At 38.8% G+C, this 21,879-nt stretch overlaps 1 pseudogene; it reads right to left on the bottom strand.

The window, feature by feature from the left end:
* Window positions 1-15,418: 15,418 nt before the first annotated feature.
* LOC138438894 (acidic leucine-rich nuclear phosphoprotein 32 family member B pseudogene) lies at window positions 15,419-16,941 on the bottom strand (annotated as a pseudogene).
* Window positions 16,942-21,879: the final 4,938 nt, after the last annotated feature.

Here is a 21,879-nt window from a genome sequence, read left to right as displayed (position 1 = left end):
ACATTTCCATTTCATCTGCCATTGTACACATCTTTTAAAAACTTAAGAGCTTTGTTGTTGTTCATTCACTGAATTATGTCCAACTCCTTATGAACCCATGGAATGTAGCATGCGAGGCTTCCCTGTGCTTCACTGTCTCAGAGTTTTCTCAAATTCATGTCCATTGAGTCAGATGCTATCTAAACATCGTATCCTCTGCCATCCCCTTCTCCATTTGCCTTTAATCTTTCCCAGCATCATTGTCTTTTCCAGTGAGTCTTCTGTATGCATTAGGTTACCAAAGTATTGGAGCTACAGCTTCAGCATCAGTCCTTCCAGTGAATATTCAGGGTTGATTTCCTTTAGGATTGACTGGTTTGATCTTCTTGCAATAAAACTTAAGATACTATCTACTTAAAATTGTTCAATGGTTTACTTCCTTACAGGTAATATTTCAAATGTCTTAATTAGTATAGCATGCATGTTCCTGTAATTGGAACCTTACTCAGCTCATTTCAGTAGCAATTCTGAAAAATGACTAACATGTTCTCTCATAAGCAGCCATTCATTACAAACACACTTTTCATTATTCATCAACATATAACTAAAATAGCAACTTCTCTATTAAGTTTTATAAACTTCTCCTTCACAGTTTTACTGGGCTTATACATTCACATTCCCATCATCATGCTTAACTAATGTCCATTCACATTTATGTAATAATGATAGAAGTGTGCTTTTGCACTTGCTTATCTACCTATGTATCTAAATAGTACCTACCATTGTTTTTAAAGTCATGAATGCAGAATAAGATGCCAGTTGAGAATAAAGAAAAATATATTTTAAAAAACTCTTTGTTATAGTATTTACAAACTAGTTTATAGAGATAATAAGAAATTCTATTCAATAATGGTGAGAAAATGAACTCCTAGCCCCTAGAATATGAATACTTTGAGTGATGCAATTAGTATGATTACTCAAAAATTTCTAGCTGTAAGAATTATAGATAAAATAGTTAAAGTAAGACACATTAAGCATAATGATTTTGATATACTAATGATGATATTTTGGTTTTGGTCTTAAGTGAAAAGTAAGTGATTTGCAAAATCATTTCATTTGATGAAATATTGGGTGGTGGCATTTTCTCATCTAAATTTAGCTTAATTTATTTGACATAAGTATACTGGAAACATTGTAATTAAACCAATTGTAAGAACTGAATTGCTGACCAGTAGAAGTTGAGAAATATATGAACTAAAATAAAGTAGCCTTTTATGAGAACTAAATTCTCCCATAAGTTTTACAATATGTTATATGTATATATTTTAACTCTTAATAATGATTACTAAAAACTACATGATTAAAGAGTTACTTTTCCTCACATTTGAAAGTACAAGTTATGTATTTTAGTTTTGTTTATCATTTGAGTTCACAATCCTACTAGGTCTGAATTAAAAAAAAAAAACTACAGGTTTCATGATACATAAATGCTTTTGATGTTTCTTTCAACTTCTACACAAAAAGCTATTGGTGTCAAATCTATGTGTCAATAACAATAGAGTTATAAGTGAATTCTTAAATACTGACATCTGGGCATTTGGCATCAAATTTTATGTTTATCTGAAATCAGCAAGTTAGATATGAGTAAAGATTCAAAATCACTGAAATAAATTCTGTGGAAGTGTAACCCAGCTGTCAACAGCAGAAAGGGTCACAAGATGCCTGACTGAGCTGGAATGCAGAAATTGAGAAATGAGCAGCTGAGTTGAAAATGAAACTGCTATGCTTTCTTAGAGGCAGAACCCATTTATGACATAGTGATAAGCTCTGAAAGTGGGATCTGAGGAAGTACTGATTTTTTACATTGTGCAACTGTGCTGCCTTCCATTTGTGACATGAAGTTAATATTGAAAATGAATTCCACATGCTACAATATAAGCCACAATTTTAAAGCCTCTTTGAAAAGCATCACTGGATAAGAATAGAGGCCAATGACAAATTTATTAAAAGAAGAAAAAAGAATAGAGGCCAAGGAACAACAATAAATATAAGTGTATGGAAAGCTAAAAGTTCTGGCCGATTGAATATGTCCAAAAACCCAAATGTGATTTCTATTGATCAATTGTTCAGAACAAGAGGGAAAGAAGTAAAAGTGAAATACACATCAAAATAGTATTGATTTACTATTGTGTTTAATATTTGAGTGAGTGACTGAAGTTGTTCAGTTGTGTCTGACTCTTTGCAACCCCATGGACTGTAGCCTACAAGGCTCCTCTGTCCATGGAATTTTCCAGACAAGAGTACTGGAGTGGGTTGCAAATGATGCTTAACATTGTATTTAGTATAAATCACTTTATGATGTTTTAATATAGTTTTTATGCACAACTTTTTATGCATGTTTTAATATGCACAACTATAATTTAAAATCTCAAATTTACCTTAAATACTATTTCTCATACTCTCATACTCTCTCAAATACTATTTCTCATCATGTATCAGAAAAAAATCAGTCTTTAACAGAATTCATGTAAAAAGATTCAAAAGCCTTTTGTGTTTGTGTTTATTCCGAGGGTACCTAACATATCATAAATTATATTGATAGATAATTATTTCCTAGAAATTTAGAGTAGCTTATCCCCAAATCAGTTAAGGTCTAGCTGGAATTAATTTTGAATAAAAATATTCTTGTGACATTGAAATTCACAGTCACTCAAGTACTCTCATTCCTTATTTTGGCTTTCTTTGTAAAGATTTTATATATTAAATTATGATGCAGTGCAGTTCAGTTCAGTTCAGTCGCTCAGCCGCGTCCAACTCTTTGCGACTCCATGAATCGCAGAACGCCAGGCCTCCCTGTCCATCACCAACTCCCGGAGTTCACTCAGACTCACGTCCATCGAGTCAATGATGCCATCCAGCCATCTCATCCTCAGTCGTCCCCTTCTCCTCCTGCCCCCAGTCCCTCCCAGCATCAAAGTCTTTTCCAATGAATCAACTCTTCGCATGAGGTGGCCAAAGTACTGGAGCTTCAGCTTTAGCATCATTCCTTCCAAAGAAATCCCAGGGTTGATCTCCGTCAGAATGGACTGGTTGGATCTCCTTGCAGTCCAAGGTATTCTCAAGAGTCTTCTCCAACACCACAGTTCAAAAGCATCAATTCTTTGGTGCTCAGCCTTCTTCACAGTCCAACTTTCACATCCATATATGACCACAGAAAAAACCATAGCCCTGACTAGACGTACCTTAGTCGGCAAAGTAATGTCTCTGCTTTTGAATATGCTATCTAGGTTGGTCATAACTTTTCTTCCAAGGAGTGTCTTTTAATTTCATGGCTGCAGTCACCATCTGCAGTGATTTTGGAGCCCAAAAAAATTAAGTCTGACATTCCCACTGATTCTGCACCTATTTCCCATGGAGTGATGGGACCGGATGCCATGATTTTCGTTTTCTGAATGTTGAGCTTTAAGGCAACTTTTTCACTCTCCTCTTTTACTTTCATCAAGAGGCTTTTTAACTCCTCTTCACTTTCTGCCATAAGGGTGGTGTCATCTGCATATCTGAGGTTATTGATATTTCTCCGTGCAATCTTGATTCCAGCTTGCGTTTCTTCCAGACCAGCGTTTCTCATGATGTACTCTGTATAGAAGTTAAATAAGGAGGGTGACAATATACAGCCTTGACGTACACCTTTTCCTATTTGGAACCAGTCTGTTGTTCCATGTCCAGTTCGAACTGCTGCTTCCTGGCCTGCATACAGATTTCTCAAGAGGTAGGTTAGGTGGTCTGGTATTCCCATCTCTTTCAGAATTTTCCGCAGTTTATTGTGATCCACACAGTCAAAGGCTTTGGCATAGTCAATAAAGCAGAAATAGATGTTTTTCTGGAACTCTCTTGCTTTTTCCATGATCCAGCGATGTTGGCAATTTGATCTCTGGTTCCTCTGCCTTTTTGAAAACCAGCTTGAATATCAGGAAGTTCATGGTTCGCATATTGCTGAAGCATGACTATTTAAAAATTAGATTAACTGCCATATTCACTTAACAATTGCATCATAACCCATCATAATAATGAATAACTGAATAACTATTGAATGTAAATGATAACCAAGCAAAATGAATAATTTCATTAGGAATATCTTTACACTCAAATTGAGTACTTCTGAAATTGCATTGGAGAAAAGGCAGTTTAATGAGTTCTAACAAAGTAATGCTCTAAAGCCCCATTGAAATTGTCTAGATTTGTAAATCAAAAGGTCATTAATAGTCAGATGTCACAGCTCCTCCAGCAACATATGTTTGAAGCAAGGTTTCAAACTACATATCAAGGAATTGAAGATTTAATACTCTATACAATCATACAAATTAAATTGTATAGAACTAAAAATAAACATAAGGAAACATTGATGTATTACTATAAGAAAAGCTCATATCTAATATCATGTGACCTAAAAGGCTATATGAGATTATTTCCTTCTAAAATTTTAACAAGTTAATAGTATTTGCCAGATTTTTATATTCTACACACGCCTTTTAGAAAATCACTCAATTTTCTTAAATGTGGACTGTGTATATCTATACTGGAAAAACAAAACAAAACAAAACAAAAAACCCTTCAAAGGTCCAAACTTTTGGCTGTCTAGCAATTAGTTTTTCATTACAAGGGTGTATTTTCTACTAATTAAGTTGAAATATATTCCATGCAATGGAATTGTATCTGTAGTCTTGTTTTACAATTCATAATAGATTTTTTTCTAGTTATAGTACTTTGTTCATGTTTTCTTGCTTTCTGTGCTGTCTTATATTGGTACCATTATCTTGTAACATACCATTTTCATTTATAATTCAGACAGATGGGTTTAGTATGTGATTTTTTCTCCTAGTCTTTTAAATACTAGTGTTCCATTGAAGAATATGTTACTTTACTAGATAGGAAATCTAAGTAGTAAACTTCTAATAGTTGAAAGTGACAGAGCTTCCAGTTCAAGATGATGGAGTAGAGAAGGACATGTGCTTATCTCCTCCTGTGACAGCACCAAAATTGCAACTAGCTGTTGGACAACCATCAACAAGAGAATGCTGAAACCCACCAAAAAAAATATTCCATGTCCAAAGACAAAGAAGAAGCTGCAGTGAGACTGTAGGAGGGGCACAATCATGATAAAATAAAATCCCATATCTGCCAGGTGAGTGACCCACAAACTGGAGATCAATAATACCAAAGAAGTTCTCCCACTCTTGTGAAGGTTCTAAATGTCACATCAGTCATCTCAGCCTGGGGATCTGACAAAGGGACTGGGAATCCCCAGTAAATCAAATGGATTCCTGACAAAGGTCATTGGGATTTGATTACAGGACTTGCACAGGACTAGGGGAAACAGAGACTCCAGTCTTGGCACAAACAAAATCTTGTGTGCACCAAGACCTAGAGGAAAGCTGAAATAACCCCACAAGAGACTGAACTGAAACTACTTGCTAGTGTTGGAGGGTCTCCTGTGGAGAAGCGGGTTGACAGGGGCTCACCACAGGGATTGGGGCACTGGAAGCAGCAGTCCTAGAAGGACTTAAAACAATTCCCTGGGTGTAAACCCTCTTGGAGGGTGCCATCAATTTTACCATAGAGTAGGGTTGCCTCAGGCCAAACAACTAGCAAGGAGGGCATGCAGCATCAGATAATTGGATTAAGGCTTTACTGAGCAAAGCTCTGCCCACCAGAGCAAGTCCTAGATTTTCCCACTGCCATTCTTTCCCATCAGGAAGCTTACACAAGCTGCTTAGCCTCCTTCATCGGAGGGCAGACAGAAGAAGCAAGAACAACAATCCCACAGTGGCTAGAACAAAAGCCAAATTACAGAAAGTTAATCAGCATAAAAAAGAAGAAAGTTATATCCCAAATGAGGACAAGATAAAATCCCAGAAAAAACAACTAAATGAAGTGGAGATAGGCAACATTCTGGAAAAAGAATTTAGAATAATGATAGTGAAGATGATCTAGGATCTCAGGAAAACACTTGAGAAGATGTAAGAAAAGTTTACCAAAGACCTAGAAGAGCTAAAGAATAAACAGAGATGAATAATGCATGAGGAGAAATCAATATCAGAATAACCAGGACAGAAGGACAGGTAAATAACCTAGAGGACAGGATTGTGGGAATCACTGCCATGGAACACAATATAGAAAAAAGAATTTTAAAAAATGAAGTCTGAGATGTCTTGGACAACATTAAATGCACCAACACTCACATTATAGGGGTCTCAGAAGGAGAAGAAAGAGAGAAAGGACCTGAGAAAATATTTGAAGAAATAATAGCTCAAAACTTCCTGAACGTGGGAAAGGAAAAAGCCAACCAAGTCCATGAAGCACTGAGAGTACCAAGTCGGATAAATCCAAGAAGGAACACACTGAGACACACTGCAGTCAAACAGAGAAAAATTAAAGACAGATATCATTAAAATCAACAAGGGAAAAAGGACAAATAACATACAAGGGAACTCCCATTAGGTTATCAGCTTATTTCTCAACAGAAACTCTTCAAGCCAGAAGGGAATAGAGTAATATATTTAAAGTGATGAAAGAGAAGAACCTACAACCAAGAATACTCTACCCCACAAGCCTCTCATTCAGATTTGATGGAAAAATCAAAAGCTTTCCAGAAAATCAAAAGTTAAGAGAATTCAGCACCACCAAACCAGCTTTACAACATGCTAAAGGAACTTCTCTAAGCAGAAAACATAAGCAAAGGAAAATGGATTAAATGCATCAACTAAAAGACAGACTGGCTGGACATATGAAAACATGTGAATGTATATACTCCCACTTTTAATCACTCTGCTTGACCCCTCAAATTGTATGTAATTATTTTGTTAGGTTGATCATGTTCCCTTTATGGTTTGCATTGTAATTATCTTTTGTTTTTTGTCTCATTATTGATTGTGAAAACTTGAAAACAGCTAAACAACTTCTACTATTATAATTATGCAATTATTACTCAATACCATTGTACCATGACAGTCAATAGAAAAATGATAACACTCTATATCACCAAAACCACCATTTAATAGAAAAACCTGTAATTACTTTTCTCCGCCTGTGTTTAGATTTTAATTAATTTATTTTTTATTGAACAATAATTGCTTTTTGCTGTTTTGTGCTAAAGCTCAAAATGAATCATCCATAGGTATACATATATTCCCTCCCTTTTGAAACTCCCTCCCATCTCCCTCCCCATCCCACTCCTCTAGGTTGTTACAGATCACCTGTTTGAGTTTCCTGAGCCATATAGCAAATCCCACTGGCTACCTATTTTACATATGGTAATATAAATTTCCATATTACTCTTTCCATACATCTCACTCTTTCTTCCCCTTTCCCCATGTCATAAAGATGCATCTCAGAATTATCATGGAACTCTTTGAAAAATACAAATGCCTCAGTATTGCTTTTTTATATCTAAAGCTCCAGATATGTTTCTAATGAGCCGCCATGTTTAAATCTTTTACTTTTATCTGGTTTGTTTCACTTTTTCTATTTCATATCCAGTGTTCCTATTTTATTTTTTCATTTAGTTTATGTTTTCTAGTTTCTTCATTTTTTTTTTAAGTTCTTTCTCAAGCCTTTAACAAGCATAGTAGAAAAACTTTTGTTTATATATATATATATATATATATATATATATATATATATATATATATATATATATAATCTTGAGAGTCCCTTGGACTGCAAGGAGATCCAACCAGTCCATTCTAAAGGAGATCAGTCCTGGATGTTCATTGGAAGGATTGATGACAGAGCTGAAACTCCAATACTTTGGCTACCTCATGCGAAGAGTTGACTCATTGGAAAAGACTCTGATTCTGGGAGGGATTAGGAGCAGGAGGAGAAGGGGACGACAGAGGATGAGATGGCTGGATGGCATCACCGACTCAATGGACATGAGTTTGAGTAAACTCTGGGTGTTGGTGATGGACAGGGAGGCCTGGTGTGCTGTGATTAATGGGGTCACAAAAAGTCAGACACGACTGAGTGACTGAACTGAACTGAACCCAAGGAAAAGGAGTCTTGACTCCACTCTCTATTTGGAATTTTCAAAAGAAGCTGTCCTCATCACCAGAGATTCAGGTTGAAGTTTACCCTGCATTAAGTTCTATCTTTGTCTTTCTCACCCTTCTAGAGCTATGCTTCAGGTCAGGCAAACACCTTACAGTTGATTATACTGGATCCAACAGATGCATGTTTTAGAAAACTCATGGAAAACTCAGCAGTGGCCACAGGACTGGAAAAGGTCAGTTTCCATTCCAATCCCAAAGAAAGGCAATGCCAAATAATGTGCAAACTACTGCACAATTGCACTCATCTAACATGCTAGCAAAGTAATATTCAAAACTCTCCAAGCCAGGCTTCAGCAATACGTGAACTGTGAACTTCCTGATGTTCAAGTTGGTTTTAGAAAAGGCAGAGGAACCAGAGATCAAATTGCCAACATCTGCTGGATCATTGAAAAAGCAAGAGAGTTCAGAAAAATATCCATTTCTGCTTTATTGACTATGCCAAAGCCTTTGACTGTGTGGATCACAATAAACTGTGGAAAATTCTGAAAGAGATGGGAATACTAGACCACCTGACCTGCCTCTTGAGAAACCTGTATGCAGGTCAGGAGGCAACAGTTAAAACTGGACATGGAACAACAGACTGGTTCCAAATAGGAAAAGGAGTACATTAAGCCTGTATATTGCCACCCTGCTTATTTCACTTATATGCAGAGTACATCATGAGAAACGCTGGGCCGGAAGAAGCACAAGCTGGAATCAAGATTTCCGGGAGAAATATCACTAACCTTAGATAGGCAAATGATACCACACTTATGGCAAAGGCAAAGAGGAACTAAAGAGCCTCTTGATGAAAGTGAAAAAGGAGAGCGAAAAAGCTGGCTTGAAACTCAGCATTCAAGACACTACGGTCCAATCTCATCACTTCATGGCAAACAAATGGGGAAACAATGGAAAAAGTGACAGACTATTTTCTTGGGCTCCAAAAATCACTGCAGATGGTGAATACTAGATCACCAAGCCTTAGACACTTGCCTAAGAGAAGAAAACCTATGTGAAACCTAGACAGTGTATTAAAAATGCAGAAACATAACTTTTGCTGACAAAGGTCTGTATAGACAAAGCTATGTTTTCTCCAGTAGTCATGTATGGATGTGAGAATTGAACCATAGGCTGAAGACTGAAGAATTTATGCTTTGAACTGTGGTGTTGGAGAAGACTCTTGAGAAACCCTTGGACTGCAAGGAGATCAAACCAGTCAATGCTAAAGGAAATAAATCCTGAATATTCATTAGATGGAATGATGCTGAAGCTGAAGCTCCAGTACTTTGGTACCTGAAATGAAGAGCCAATACATTCAAAAAAACCCTGACACTGGGAAAGATTGAAGGCAGAAAGAGAAAGGGACAACAGAATGGTTGAGAATGGTTGAATGGCATCAGTGACTCAATGGATATGAGTTTCAGCAAGTTCTGGGAGATGGTGAAGGACAGGGAAGCCTGGTGGGTTCACAAATAGTCAGACATGACTGAGTGACTGAACAATAGCCCATTAAGAGAAAAATAAAACGACAGCTTAGAACAATGAAATAATTTGTTTCTCAATTTTAAATGCCTGGAAAGAAATGGAATTTTGTAAAAAGAACACATTTGAAAATGGTTACAGCAAAAGGATAAATTGTCTTCCATGAATCCTAATTTATAATCAGTTGGAATGTCTAAGACAGTTCACTTTTTTAAGAATATTAGATCAATCTCATTCTCAGAGTATCAGTGGCAATCTCCATTGTGTTTAATGAAAAATAAAATCTAAATGACTGGGAAAATTAAGTATGTTTTAATTATTTTTCTCAATTCTTTGCTAGGTATCTATATTTGCATAAGTATAATCCAGATCAGGATAGGTGTATAAATTTTAAAACAGTGCTATGTAAATAAGTAAATTTCATCTCTCTAAAGTTAAACTCTGAATGCTCTGCTTTTCCTATTTTCTTCATCCCTTGTTTTTATAGTTGTATATGACACATAATAATTTGCCTTCACTATGTGTTCATATTTATAGTAATGTCAACCAGAAGATGTAAGTCAGATGTGATTTTTAAAACAGTCAATAGCTGGAGAGATGATCTTTGGGAGATGTTTTCAGATGCCTTCTGTGTAGGTTATTGGCTAGCTCATTTTGAAGCACTGAAATTGCCTTGAAGTTTTCATTTTGTGTGGTAAAGTACTTAAGCCTCATCTACATTTGAGTAAGACTACATATAATACGGTAAATGCCATGAAAAACAAGATTGATGCCTGTCTCAAACTACAAAAGTCTTTCACGTCATGGTAGAAGCATCACAATTCATCTGGAAAAACAGCAGTTTCAGTTATGGATATCCAAAATGTATGTAAAGTATGCTTAGCAATAATATATTTATCCTGTACAATGGGATGCCCTGTTTCAGTTCCGTTCAGTCGCTCAGTCGTATTCGACTCTGCGACCCCATGAATTGCAGCACGCCAGGCCTCCCTGTCCATCACCAACTCCCGGAGTTCACTCAGACTCACGTCCATCGAGTCAGTGATGCCATCCAGCCATCTCATCCTCTGTCATCCCCTTCTCCTCCTGCCCCCAAAGCATCATTCCTTTCAAAGAACCCCCAGGACTGATCTCCTTTACAATTGACTGGTTGGATCTCCTTGCAGTCCAAGGGATTCTCAAAAGTCTTCTCCAACACCACAGTTCAAAAGCATCAATTGTTCCGGGCTCAGCTTTCTTCACAGTCCAACTCTCACACCCATACATGACCGCAGGAAAAACCATAGCCTTGACTAGATGGACCTTTGTTGGCAAAGTAATGTCTCTGCTTTTCAATATGCTATCTAGATTGGTCATAACTTTCCTTCCAAGGAGTAAGCGTCTTTTAATTTCATGGCTGCAATCACCATCTGCAGTGATTTTGGAGACCAAAAAAATAAACCCTGACACTGTTTCCCCATCTATTTCCCATGAAGTGATGGGAACAGATGCCATGGTCTTAGTTTTCTGAATGTTGAGCTTTAAGCCAACTTTTTCACTCTCCTCTTTCACTTTCATCAAGAGGCTTTTTAGTTCCTCTTCACTTTCTGCCATAAGAGTGGTGTCATCTGCATATCTCAGGTTACTGATATTTCTCCGTGCAATCTTGATTCCAGCTTGTGCTTCTCCCTGTTTAAATTACTTCAAATATTGGATTTTAATAATAATTAATATTAATTATTTCCCAGTTTGAAGCACATGTTATTCATTTGCTTGAATTGTGTGTACAATAAATGTATCAGCAGATATAGAAGTTTGCAGGTTTTACATACAGTGTAAAGGTTTTATACACCAGAGATAATGTCTAAAGAGAGATCATTTAATTTGGAAGACTGCCTTTGAAATCAACCAATCAATAACAAATTGCTTTGCAAGGATTATTTATCCTTGCCTAATTGTTTAGTTTATAGAATGTAATGGATCTGAAATTTTATTTGGGGGTCTATTTAATTTTTTCATAAACTTATAATCCTATGCACTTCTAAATCCCACCACACTCCTCTCTCGATGGGATTCTCCAGGCAAAAATACTGGAGTGGGTTGCCTTTTCCTCCTCCAGGGGATATTTTCCACCCAGGGATCAAATCCATATCTCTTTTATCTCCTGCATTAACAGGCAGGGGAGAAATTTCAAATTTTTGAGAAATATACTCATAAAGAATGAGATGCAAAGATGGTTTTTGAATATTGTATAAAAGTAAATGCACTTTCCAGGTGGCTCAGTGGTAAAGAATCTGCCTGCCAATGTTGAAGTCAAAAGAGATGCAGCTTGGATCCCTGAGTCAGGAAGATCCTCTGGAGTTGGAAATGGCAAACTGCTCCAGGATTCTTGCCTGAAAAATCCCATAGACAGAGGACTCTGGCAGGCTACAGTCCATGGAGATGCAGAGTGGGACATAAACTGAGCAACTGCATATAGACACATGTATTAAAAAAAATAAGACTTTGAGTGCAACTCCAATAATTTGAATTGAAATTATTTTCCAGTTTTCTTAAAACTACTAAGATTTCTTAGTAGTTTGCTAAATGAGAACTGTTAAAAATATTACATTTAATAACTGTAAAGCTTATCTAAACCTATAAAATGTAATTATTATTAGACTTCATTAATATTGGTTCAGTTCAGTTGCTCAGTTGTGTCCAACTCTTTGTGACCCCATGAACTGCACCATGCCAGGCCTCCCTGTCCATCACCAACTCCCAGAGTTCACTCAAACTCATGTCCATCGAGTTGGTGATGCCATCCAGCCATCTCATCCTCTGTCACCCCCTTCTCCTCCTGCCGCCAATTCCTCCCAGCATAAGAGTTTTTTCCAATGAGTCAACTCTTCGCAAGAGGTGGCCAAAGTACTGGAGTTTCAGCTTTAGCATCATTCCTTCTAAAGAACACCCAAGACTGATCTCCTTTAGAATGGACTGGTTAGATCTCCTTGCAGTCCAAGGGACTCTCAAGAGTCTTCTTCAAATGTAAAAAGTCATTAGTAATATAAATCTAATTTTATACCATTAGTAAATGTGTGTTTTAAATTAATGTAATCTGCTCACATATTTTTTGTTATATAAATGTAGCATTTGAAACAGCATCATCTATAGTACACCAATTTCCATTTCTAAAAATATTTTCTCATTACACAATCTGTGAATGACAATCCTTGCTTACTTTAAAGGCATATCTCAAAAATTGTTTCTATTAAATGGCCCTCAAATATCTTATATTCTCTACTTTCTTCAGTTCATTTTAATCATATGTATACATTGAATACATATATTTCTGAATAGCATTTTAAATTAAGATTTCCAAATAATTGCTTTTATATCTTCCTCAGAGATTAGCCAAATGCATTAGACATGGTAGACCTATGCCATAATGTATCAATACCTACATCAATGATTTACATATTTAAATATGAAGACTAGATTTTATGACCTCTAAGTCAATGAACAATGACATTTTGAAGAATAAAAGTAAAATTTAACATTGTTTTGGTATTACATGATCAGTCTTACTGGATAGTTTCACTTTGTTTCAGAGCAATAGGCATGTCTGAACAGCCAACATACATTGCAAACTAGAGGCAAATTTTCTTAAAGATAAAGAACTCCAGAGAGATATGAAGCCTTCTCCTTCCTTCTCTGAATGGAGACATCATGCTTATATTCTTACGTTCCAGATTACTAAAGCAACAGATATTTTCCCTCTGTCACTTGGAAGAAGATATTTACTTAATGAATAATCTGTTTCTCTCCCTATCTCCCTCTACATCCATCCCTCCCTTCTTTTTCACAGGAAAGGCAATATTCTTGCAATTTATTTAAAAACTGAGTTTCTTATATTTTGCAGCTCCTCTTTTGTGATGTAATTTCACTGTGTATACAGGAAATATTCAGTCTACATTTGTGTTATTCTGTGGGAAATGGGTGCTAAAATGCTATTTTAACAATTTTTTTTCCCCTATGAGAAATAAAGTTGCCTGTGTCCTTGTGAATATATGTACGTAAAATGTTGTTCAGTCACTAAGTCATGTCTGACTCTTTGTGACCCCATGGACTGCAGCATGCCAGGGCTCCCTGTCTTTCACCATCTCCTAGAGTTTGCTCAAACTCATGTCCATTGAGTCAGCAATGCCATCCAACCATTTAATCCTCCGTCTTCTCTTTCTACTCCTGCCTTTGATCTTTCCCAGCATCAGGGTCTTTTCAAATGAGTCATCTCTTCTCATCAGATGGCCAAAGTATTGGAGCTTCAGCATCTGTCTTTCCAATGAATATTCAGGGTTGATTTCCTTTAGGATTAACTGGTTTGATCTACTTACTGTCCAAGGGACTCTCACAAGTCTTCTCTGGCACCACAGTTTGAAAGCATCACTTCTTCAGTGCTCAGCCTTCTTTATGGTCCAACTCTCACATTCATATATGACTACTAGAAAACTATAGCTTTGACTATATGGACTTTTGTCAGCAAATTTATGTCTCTGCTTTTTAATGCACTGCCCAGGTTTGTCATAACTTTTTCCAAGGAGCGAGCGTCTTTTAATTTCAAGGCTGCCATCACTGTCCACAGTGATTTTGGAGCCCCAGAAAAGAAAATCTGTCACTACTTCCACTTTTTCTCATCTATTTGCCATGAAGTGATGGGACAAGATGCCATGATCTTATTTTTTTGAACGTTGAGTTTTAAGCCAACTTTTTCAGTCTCATTTTTCACCTTCATCAAGAGGCTCTTTTGTCAACCTAACTTGTCATCTAGAAAGCAGCAGCATAATCTCAGATTCTCCACAATTTCAGACTTTTCAACCTGATGACAAGGATGGATCTGCTTGGCAATCAATGACATGTTGACCAGCCTGTATGGTGCGTTAGACAATATGTAGTCTTCTGCTTTGTTGTATTTTAATGACAATAACTTACAGAAGTGGTTAAAAACAGTACTGAGAAGTATTTTGAAATAAATGTCAAACAAAAATTGCAGTCTGCAAAGTTAAACAGGCAAGGGAGTCTGTTCAAGACAATTCCAATAAGAAATAGGAATTGAACTTAACTCCACTGAAGTAAAACACAGGGTTTTTAAGCTGTGGATGAACTAGTGGGAAAGTGTGGGAAGCTGCTGAGTTGGAGTTTGGTCAATGTGATTAGATCTTTTGTGTTTGCCAGTTAGCATTTATTGCAATCCCACAGACACTGGGAGACAGAGGCACAAAATTCCTTGATAATTATATATCAAAGAGTTTGCTCCCAGACACTTGAGTAAGAAATTCCTAGGTAGGAAAACTGGTAAGACGCGGACAGACAATGTATCTACATTACAAAATGGCAGAGATACATTTTGCAATTTCAAGATTTCTCAAAGTAAACATTCTAAGAGAAGGAGGGTCAGAAGGCCTTAAACAGGAAGAAACCTGCATATGCTTAATTAAACTGAAGGAAATAAGGTTGGTCATAAGCAGTCCAACTAGTGCATGTTTTTTTCTCTCTCTTCCAGGTAGCAGAAGAAAAGATTCAGCAATTTCAGGCAGATCTGAAAACAAATACATTTTGCTGACTGACATGGGGAAACTTTCTCAGAGAATCCCAGATTTTTTTGTTATTTCTGTATGCTGACCTTTGCTACTTTAAGATAAGGGGTGGAATCAAGATCTCCTTACCCTCAAGGAGGACATAAGGTCCTACAAATCATTTGAATATGCTGGTGGAACTTCAAGGAGGGGAGAATCTCATTCTTTCATAGCTCTGTTATATGCTATAAATGGTCTTGTTGGGGGAAGGGATCCTGGGCCCAGAACTGACTGAATATACCAAGGAATATACACTTAAGCCTCACCCTGCTTATTTAATTTTTTTTTTTTTTCAAAATGTTAAGATTTTATTTACAAAGCTTCTTTGTTGTACAGAAAGTAAAAATGCTGTTACAATCTTGGTGTAACTGGTAGCCACGGACAGTTGCCTCACCAATCACAGCTACACACGCTACAGCAAGTCTTACACAAAAACCTAACAACGCTTACAATTTTGTTGGGGTGAAGTCCCCAAGCTTGGTGGTGGATTTCCAAGAGGGACTAAATGGAGGAAGGTGGAATGTCACAGGAACTATTCTTTGGCTCTTTGGGTGGGTGGGTGTCCTGGGGTTTGTATCACAGCTACCCTTTTATTTTTCTTAAAAAAAAAAAAAAAAAAAAGCTACCAAGTCCATGTCAGCAGTCCAACCAATACTGAACAGTTCTTTTTTTTGCAGATTATTGGGGTCTTATTAATCATCTTCTCCTTCATCATCTGTTTCTCTCTTCCTCTTTTCACCTTTCCCGCTTTCTTCCTCTTCTTCATCTTCATCTTCGTCCTCATCCTCATCTTCATCATCTTCATCAACTTCTCCATCATGTCCAAATTCTTCTTCCTCCCCACTGACTTCGTCTTCATCCTCCTCCCCTTCTACATCTTCGTCTTCATCATCATCCTCTTCATCATCAAACTCTTCTTCCTCACCATCTTCATCCTCCTCCTTATCCTCATCTTCTCCTTCTTCATCATCCTCTTCTTCATCCACACCGTCCACCTCGGCATCTGAATCTGGGGCTTCACGACCCTCTCGGTCATAGCCATCCAGATAGGTCAGCTGGGGCAGGAGCTTGAAGACACTCTCTCGGTAGTCATTCAGGTTAGTAACCCCACAGTTAAACAGATCCAGGCTCTTTAGACATTCCAACTTTTTCAAAGGTTCCAGGGTGCTGATATCTTTCAGTTTATTTCCACTTAAGTTTAGATGTGTAAGATTTGGAAGTTTTTCTGCTAACATATCCAGACCTCCACAGATTCTATTGTCACTGAGCTCAAGCTTTTTCAATTTAGGTAGTTTGGGAAGATTTGAAACTGAAATCAAGCCTACATTTATTAAACTGAGGAACTCTAAGTTCACAAATTCAGCTGTTAAGCCCTCAATTTTCCCATCATTTGATTTGCAATTGTCCAGGACAAGTTCTCGAACAGCTGCCGGGGTCCGGTTCCTCAGCTCCAGGTGGATCCTCCTCTTCATGTCCATGTTTCTCTCTCTTCCCCCCTCTTCAAACTTAACTTTCCGCGGCGGGGGCGGAGGGGGGAGAGGCGTCCCAGCCTGCGCAGCGAGGGCCGTCGGAAGGGGTCGTCGGAAGGGGTCTGCTCGAGGCACAGGCCGACGGCGCGGTCCTGGGTGGCGGGCGGCGTGCGGGCAGGCGAGCGGAGCCCCCGGAGCCAAGTTACTCGCGGGAGCGGAGAGAAACCATGGAGGGAAAAGGGGGCTGGAGCGCAGCTCTGGTCTCACTACCGCCGCCCCCGGCCGCGGCCCCGCACTGCGCTGAAACCGGCGACGCGGCGCGGGTGGCTGCTCGGCTCGACTCGCCCCGCCTGCTTATTTAATTTATATACAGAGTACATCATGTGAAATCTTGGGCTGGATTAAGAACAAACTAGAATCAAGATTGCAGGGAGAAATTTCCCACGTTGAAAGTCAGGAACGGTGGCGGTAAGGAGATACCCCTCATCCAAGGTAAGGAGAAGCAGCTGTGCTTTGCTGAAGCAGCAGTGAGGAGATACCCCACTCTCAAGGTAAGAGAAATTCAAGTAAGATGGTAGGTGTTGCAAGAGGGCATCAGAGGGCAGACACACTGAAACCATACTCACAGAAAACTAGTCAATCTAATCACACTAGGACCACAGCCTTGTCTAACTTAATGAAACCAAGCCATGCCTACGGGGTAACCCAAGATGGGTGGATCATGGTGGAGAGGTCGGACAGAATATGGTCCACTGGAAAAGGGAATGGCAAGCCACTTCAGTATTCTTGCCTTGAGAACCCCATGAACAGTATGAAAAGGCAAAATGATAGGATACCAAAAGAGGAACTCCCCAGGTCATTAGGTGCCCAATATGCTACTGGAGATCAGTGGAGAAATAACTCCAGAAAGATGAAGGGATGGAGCCAAAGCAAAAACAATACCCAGCTGTGGATGTGACTGGTGATAGAAGCAAGGTCCAATGCTATAAAGAGCAATATTGCATAGGAACCTGGAATGTCAGGTCCATGAATCAAGGCAAATTGGAAGTGGTCAAACAAGAGATGGCAAGGGTGACAGTCGACATTCTAGGAATCAGCGAACTAAAACGAACTGGAATGGGTGAATTTAACTCAGATGACCATTATATCTACTACTGCAGACAGGAATCCCTCAGAAGAAATGGAGTAGCCATGATGGTCAACAAAAGAGTCCGAAATGCAGTACTTGGATGCAATCTCAAAAACAACAGAATGATCTCTGTTCGTCTCCAAGGCAAACCATTCAATATCACAGTTATCCAAGTATATGCTCCAACCAGTAACACTGAAGAAACTGAAGTTGAATGGTTTTATGAAGACCTACAAGACGTTTTAGAACTAACACCCCAAAATGATGTCCTTTTCATTATAGGGGACTGGAATGCAAAAGTAGGAAATCAAGAAACACCTGGAGTAACAGGCAAATTTGGCCTTGGAATGTGGAATGAAGCAGGGCAAAGACTAATAGAGTTTTGCCAAATAAATGCATTGGTCATAGCAAACACCCCCTTCCAACAACACAAGAGAAGACTCTACACATGGACATCACCAGATGGTCAACATAGAAATCAGATTGATTATATCCTTTGCAGCCAAAGATGGAGAAGCTCTATACAGTCAGCAAAAACAAGACCAGGAGCTGACTGTGGCTCAGATCATGAACTCCTTATTACCAAATTCAGACTCAAATTGAAGAAAGTAGGGAAAACCGCTAGACCATTCAGGTATGACCTCAATCAAATCCCTTATGATTATACAGTGGAAGTGAGAAATAGACTTAAGAGCCTAGATCTGATAGATAGAGTGCCTGATGAACTACGGAAAGAGGTTCATGACATTGTACAGGAGACAGGGATCAAGATCATCCCCATGGAAAAGAAATGCAAAAAAAAGCAAAATGGCTTTTTGGGGAGGCCTTCCAAATAACTGTGACAAGAAGAGAAGTGAAAAGCAAAGGAGAAAAGGAAAGATATAAGCATCTGAATGCAGAGTTCCAAAGAATAGCAAGAAGACATAAGAAAGCCTTCTTCAGTGATCAATACAAAGAAATAGAGGAAAACAACAGAATGGGAAAGATTAGAGAGCTCTTCAAGAAATTTAGCGATACCAAGGGAACATTTCATGCAAAGATGGGCTCGATAAAGGACAGAAATTGTATAGACCTAGCAGAAGCAGAAGATATTAAGAAGAGGTGGCAAGAATACAAGGAAGACTGTGCAAAAAATACTTCATGACCCAGATAATCACGATGGTGTGAGCACTCATCTAAAGCCAGACATCCTGGAATGTGAAGTCAAGTGGGCCTTAGAAAGCATCACTATGAACAAAGCTAGTGGAGGTGATGGAATTCCAGTTGAGCTATTTTAAATTCTGAAAGATGATGCTGTGAAAGTGCTGCACTAAATATGCCAGCAAATTTGGAAAACTCAGCAGTGGCCGCAGGACTGGAAAAGGTCAGTTTCCATTGCAATTCCAAAGAAAGGCAATGCCAAAGAATGCTCAAACTACCGCAAAATTGCACTCACCTCACGTGCTAGTAAAGTAATGCTCAAAATTCTCCAAGCCAGGCTTCAGCAATACGTGAACTGTGAACTCCCTGATGTTCAAGCTGGTTTTAGAAAAGGCAGAAGAACCAGAGATCAAATTGTCAACATCCACTGGATCATGGAAAAAGCAAGAGAGTTCCAGAAAAACATCTATTTCTGCTTTATTGACTATGCCAAAGCCTTTGACTGTGTGGATCACAATAAACTGTGGAAAATTCTGAAAGAGATGGGAATACCAGACCACCTAACCTGCCTCTTGAGAAATCTCTATGCAGGTCAGGAAGCAGCAGTTAGAACTGGACATGGAGCAACAGAGTGGTTCCAAATAGGAAAAGGTGTACATCAAGGCTGTATATTGTCACCCTGCTTATTTAACTCTATGTAGAGTACATCATGAGAAACGCTGGACTGGAAGAAACACAAGCTGGAATCAAGATTGCTGGGAGAAATGTCAATAACCTCAGATATGCAGATGACACCACCCTTATGGCAGAAAGTGAAGAGGAGCTAAAAAGCCTCTTGATGAAAGTGAAAGTGGAGAGTGGAAAATTTGGCTTAAAGCTCAACATTCAGAAAACGAAGATCATGGCATCTGGTCCTATCACTTCATGGGAAATAGATGGGGAAACAGTAGAAAGTGTTTCAGACTTTATTTTTCTGGGCTCCAAAATCACTGCAGATGGTGACTGCAGCCATGAAATTAAAAGACGCTTACTCCTTGGAAGAAAAGTTGTGACCAACCTAGATAGCATATTCAAAAGCAGAGACATTACTTTGCCGACTAAAGTCCGTCTAGTCAAGGCTGTGGTTTTTCCTGTGGTCATGTATGGATGTGAGAGTTGGACTGTGAAGAAGGCTGAGCACCGAAGAATTGATGCTTTTGAATTGTGGTGTTGGAGAAGACTCTTGAGAGTCCCTTGGACTGCAAGGAGATCCAACCAGTCCATTCTTGAGGAGATCAGTCCTGGTATTTCTTTGGAAGGAATGTAGTTAAAGCTGAAGCTCCAGTACTTTGGCCACCTCATTCGAAGTGTTGACTCATTGGAAAAGACTCTGATGCTGGGATGGATTGGGGACAGGAGGAGAAGGGTACAACTGAGGATGAGATGGCTGGATGGCATCACTGACTCGATGGACTTGAGTTTGAGTGAACTCCAGGAGATTGTGATGGAGAGGTAGGCCTGGTGTGCTGCAATTCATGGGGTTGCAAAGAGTCGGACACAACTGAGCGATTGAACTGAAGTGAACTGAACTGAATGCAGATGACATCACCCTTATGGCAGAAATCAAGAAGAAGTAAAGAGCCTTTTGATGAAAGTGAAAGAAGAGAGTGAAAATGTAGGCTTAAAAAATCAACATTCAGAAAACTAACATCATGGCATCTGGTCCCATCAGTTTGGTTCAGTTCAGTTCAGTCGCTCAGTCAGGTCCGACTCTTTGCAAACCCATGACATCACTTCATGGCAAACAGATGGGGAAACAATGAAAACAGTGACAGACTTTATTTTCTTGGGCTCCAAAATCACTGGAGATGGTCATTGCAGCCATGAAATTAAAAGATGCTTGCTCCTTGGGAGAAAAGCTATGATTGATCTAGATAGGATATTAAAAAGGAGAGACATTACTTTACAGCAAATGTCCATCTAGTCAAAGCTACGGTTTTTCCAGTAGTCATGTATGGATGTGAGAGTTGTACTGTAAAGAAAGCTGAGTGCTGAAGAATTGATGCTTTGAACTGTGGTGTTGGAGAAGACTCTTGACAGTCCCTTGGACTGCATGGCGATCCAATCAGTCCATCCTAAAGGAACTTAGTCCTGAATTTTCACTGGAAGGACTGATACTGAAGCTAAAACTCCAATACTTTGGCCACCTGATGTTAAGAACTGACTCATTGGAAAAGACCCTGATGCTAGAAAAGATTGAAGGTGGGAGGAGAGGGAGAAGACAGAGGATGAGATGGTTGGATGGCATCATCGACTCAATGGACATGAGTTTGAGCAAGCTCCGGGAGTTGCTGATGAACAGGGTAGTCTGGCATGCTGCAGTCCATCGGGTCACAAATCCTCGAACACGACTGAATGACTGGACTGAACTGAAATGAACATGTAAGGGATATAATGAAAGATGAAAGAGTTCAGCCCAGATAGTTCTTAGATTCTGGGTAGAGTACAGTTGAGAAAGGAGTCTCTAGAAATGCACAGTGTAAAAAAGAAAAAGGCTGCAATGACTATTGGATGACTATAGGTGGAGTCCTTTGCTCTATTTCATGTTTTTACTGTGTCTACATCTGGATGTATTTAAGAATTTGTAGTGTATGTTAATGCCATATTTCCTACCTCATAACTGTCAGAGGAAATCACCATCCTCACTGAGGGAGAGCAGCAAACAGAGAAGTTTGTTTCTTCCGACTGATACAAATCACCTTGCCGTTTTTCCAGTGAGTCAGGGTTTAGTGTGACTGCTTCTCACTACATTGAACTCTTTTCTAATTGGAGATAGTTTAAGACTCTGAAAATAATGATTATTTCCTCTTAAAGCCTTTGGAAGGGAGGCAGAAATCAACGGGAGGCAGTCTCTCCCTGGAAGCCTGTCTTTGCGATTTTGGACTTTGAGTTGTGCATGGCTACTAGATTTACCACTTTTGAAAAGGAACTGTTGATTTTCCTACTGAGTTCTTACTGAAACT

This window comes from Ovis canadensis, chromosome 4, assembly GCF_042477335.2.
Source record: "Ovis canadensis isolate MfBH-ARS-UI-01 breed Bighorn chromosome 4, ARS-UI_OviCan_v2, whole genome shotgun sequence".
Classification (NCBI taxonomy): domain Eukaryota; kingdom Metazoa; phylum Chordata; class Mammalia; order Artiodactyla; family Bovidae; genus Ovis; species Ovis canadensis.
Note: the sequence above shows the minus strand (reverse complement) of the source record. Positions and strands in the feature narration are given on the sequence as shown.